This window comes from Ornithorhynchus anatinus, chromosome 16 (assembly GCF_004115215.2).
Source record: "Ornithorhynchus anatinus isolate Pmale09 chromosome 16, mOrnAna1.pri.v4, whole genome shotgun sequence".
NCBI lineage: Eukaryota > Metazoa > Chordata > Mammalia > Monotremata > Ornithorhynchidae > Ornithorhynchus > Ornithorhynchus anatinus.
In genome coordinates this window covers 26185205-26188221 of record NC_041743.1, presented here as the reverse complement: position 1 = coordinate 26188221, position 3017 = coordinate 26185205, and the positions used below count along the sequence as shown (strand labels likewise).

The 3017-nt window shown below is 45.1% G+C and overlaps 1 non-coding gene across 1 annotated transcript; it reads left to right on the top strand.

Moving 5' to 3' along the window:
- Nucleotides 1–2387: 2387 nt before the first annotated feature.
- LOC114817601 lies at nucleotides 2388–2525 on the top strand. The gene has a single exon (XR_003765462.1). It is a non-coding gene; the product is annotated as a small nucleolar RNA SNORA7 (small nucleolar RNA).
- Nucleotides 2526–3017: the final 492 nt, after the last annotated feature.

Below are 3017 nucleotides of genomic sequence, written 5' to 3'. Positions count from 1 at the left end.
ATATTATACATGTGCTGCAGAGAGACTTGGGGTTAGACATCCAGTAAAGCTTTAAGCAATGTAAAATTATTCAAGAGCCTTTAAAGCACTCAATCACCTTGCCCCCTCCTGCCTCAACTCACTACTCTCCTACAACAACCCAACCCGTACATTTTGCTCCTCTAATACCGACCTTCTCACGGTACCTCGATCTCTTTTATCTCACCGCCGACCTCTTGTCCACATCCTGCCTCTGGCCTGGAACTCCCTCCCTCTTCATATCTGCCAGACAATTACTCTCCCCACCTTCAAAGCCTTACTGAAGGCACATCTCCTTGAAGATGTCTTCCCTGACTAAGCCCTCCTTTCTTCTTCTCCTACTCCCTTCTGCACCCTCTTGACTTACTCCCTTTATTCATCCCTCCTCCCAGCCCCTCAGCACTTTCGTACATAACTGTAATTTTATTTATTAATATAGACAACTATATTAATCGTCCGTCTCCGCCGCTAGACTTTAAGCTTGTTGTGGGCAGGGAGTGGTTCTGTTACACTGTTATTTTGTATTCTACTCAGTGCTTAGTTAAGTGTTCTGCACACAGTAAGCGCTTAATAAATGTGATTGAATGAATGAATAAATACAGTTGACTGACTGAAGAGCCAATAAAGACACAGTGAGTCAGGATTATTTAGTCTGGAAGAAACCCTTGAGCCTTTGGCCAATGAGGCCCTCAATCCATTGGTATTTGGGGCCAGCCAGGGAGGAAGTCATAACATTAAGCCCTGACATGCTTCTTTCTCTTTTCCTTCTCCTTCCCTCCTAACATCGTCAAAGACACGTGGACAAAAATGGATTAACTCTACTTCTGCTCTGCCTCCTTCAAGAGGATCATATCTAATAAAAATTGCAAGAAAGTCATGAAATTGAGAGTCAAAGGGGTACAGTCTAGAACTCTGCAGAACAGGTGTGGGAGAATTTGACCAGGTTACTGGGATTCATCCTTTATGCTCTGAGATCTTTAGACTTTCTAAATGATAATAATGATAATAATAGCATCTAGGTGCTTATTAGGTGTCAAGCACTGTTCTAAGTGCTAGGGTAGATACAAGCTAATCAGATTGGACACAGTCCCTGTCCCACATAGGGCTCACAGTCTTAATCCCCATTTTTCAGAGGAGGAAACTGAGGGCCAAGAGAAGTGAAGCGATTTACCCAAGGTCACCCAGGTGGCAAGTGGCCGAGCCAGGATTGGAACCCAGATCCTTCTGACTCCCGGGCCCATGCTCTGTCTACTAGCAGCCCAGTGGGGCAGGGTCCTGAGCTTCTGGGTTTGACCACTGTTCCAGTCCTGGTTGAGGCAGGAGGATTGCAGCAAGCAAGCATACATTGTATTTCTTGTTCCTTCAAAAGTTGAAGTGATTTGGATCCAGCTGTGACAGGCATTGTTGGTTCTTTACTTAATGGTAATCAATCACAATTACTAAACCTTTTTTGTTATTATGCCTAATAAAGGAATAAGAAGGCTGCATGTTCTAGATAGACCAGCATCAGAAAGACACAAAAACAAACCACTAAAATCTTTTCGAAGAGAGAGTCATTTTGAATTGAAGCACGTGCTGTTGTAACAATAATAATAATAATAATGATACTGGTATTTGTTAAGCCCTTACTCTGTGCCAAGCACTGTTCTAAGCACTGGGATAGATACAAGGTAATCAGGTTGTCCCACGCAGGGCTCACAGTCTTAACCCCCATTTTACAGATGAGGTAACTGAGGCACAGAGAAGTTAAGTGACTAGCCCCAAGTCATCCAGCTGTCAAGTGGTGGAGCCAGGTTTAGAACCCACGACCTCTGACTCCCAAGCCCAGGCCTTTTCCACTAAGCCACGCTGCTACTGTAGACCAAAGCCACGTATTAGAAAACTCTTTGAAGGCTGGGTCCATATTCCACTGTAACTATGTTCAATACAGGACTTTGCACACGGTAGGACTTTGCGAAGAAGCAGCGTGGCTTAATGGATAGAGCCTTGGCCTGGGAGTCAGAAGGTCATGGGTTCTAATCCGGGCTCCGTCACTTGTCTGCTGTTGACCTTGGGGAAGTCACTCCGCTTCTCTGTGCCTCAGTTACCTCATCTCTAAAATGGGGATTGAGACTGTGAGCCCCATGTGAGTCAAACTGGTTACCTCGTATCTACCCCATAGGAATAATAATAATGTTGGTATTTGTTAAGTGCTTACTATGTGCAGAGCACTGTTCTAAGCGCTGGAGTAGACACAAGGGAATCAGGTTGACTCCAAAGCCCGTGCTCTTTCCACTGAGCCACGCTGCTTCTCTGTAGTATCTACACATTGCTTGGCACATAGTATAGTTCTCCAAGAATAATAATATTAATGAAAGTAGCGTTAATCACCCCTCTCAGGCTCGCACCTGGAGAGTTTCCAGTACTCCACCAGTCTCGGCTATGGGAGGGAGAGTCAAGCAGAGGCCTACCCATTCCATTCCTAGCTTGGTCAGTGGCTAGGGAGTGGAAGGCAATCTGCTACTAGTCAACACTCACCTGGGCTGAGCAGCAGCAGCATGAGAGACAGTCAAAGGTGGAGACTCAAGTTTACTGCACGGAAGGAGGAAGTGGTCAATCGCTTCCATATTTTTACCAAGAGAGCTCTATGGATCCTCTACCAGAATGATTGCAGGTGGAGGTGGGGCGTTCTCGGAGAGAAGTGTCCATGGCGCTGCTATGGGACGGAGACGACGAGACAGCATAAGGCAAGATAAGGATTAATCAAACTCTTGCTGAAGCATTTTGAAACACTTGTGGAAACTATCCGACTGAATAGTCTGATTACAATTTGCATTATTGACCTTGCTCCCTGCAAACACTTCATTTATTCGATGGCATTTATTGAGCGCTCACTGTGCTCAGAACACTGTGCTAAGTGCTTGGGAGAGTACGTCGTAACAATAAACAGACATATTCCCTGTCTACAATGAGCATACCGTCCAGTATTTTTTCAATCCTACGTCACTGGTTTAACCTAT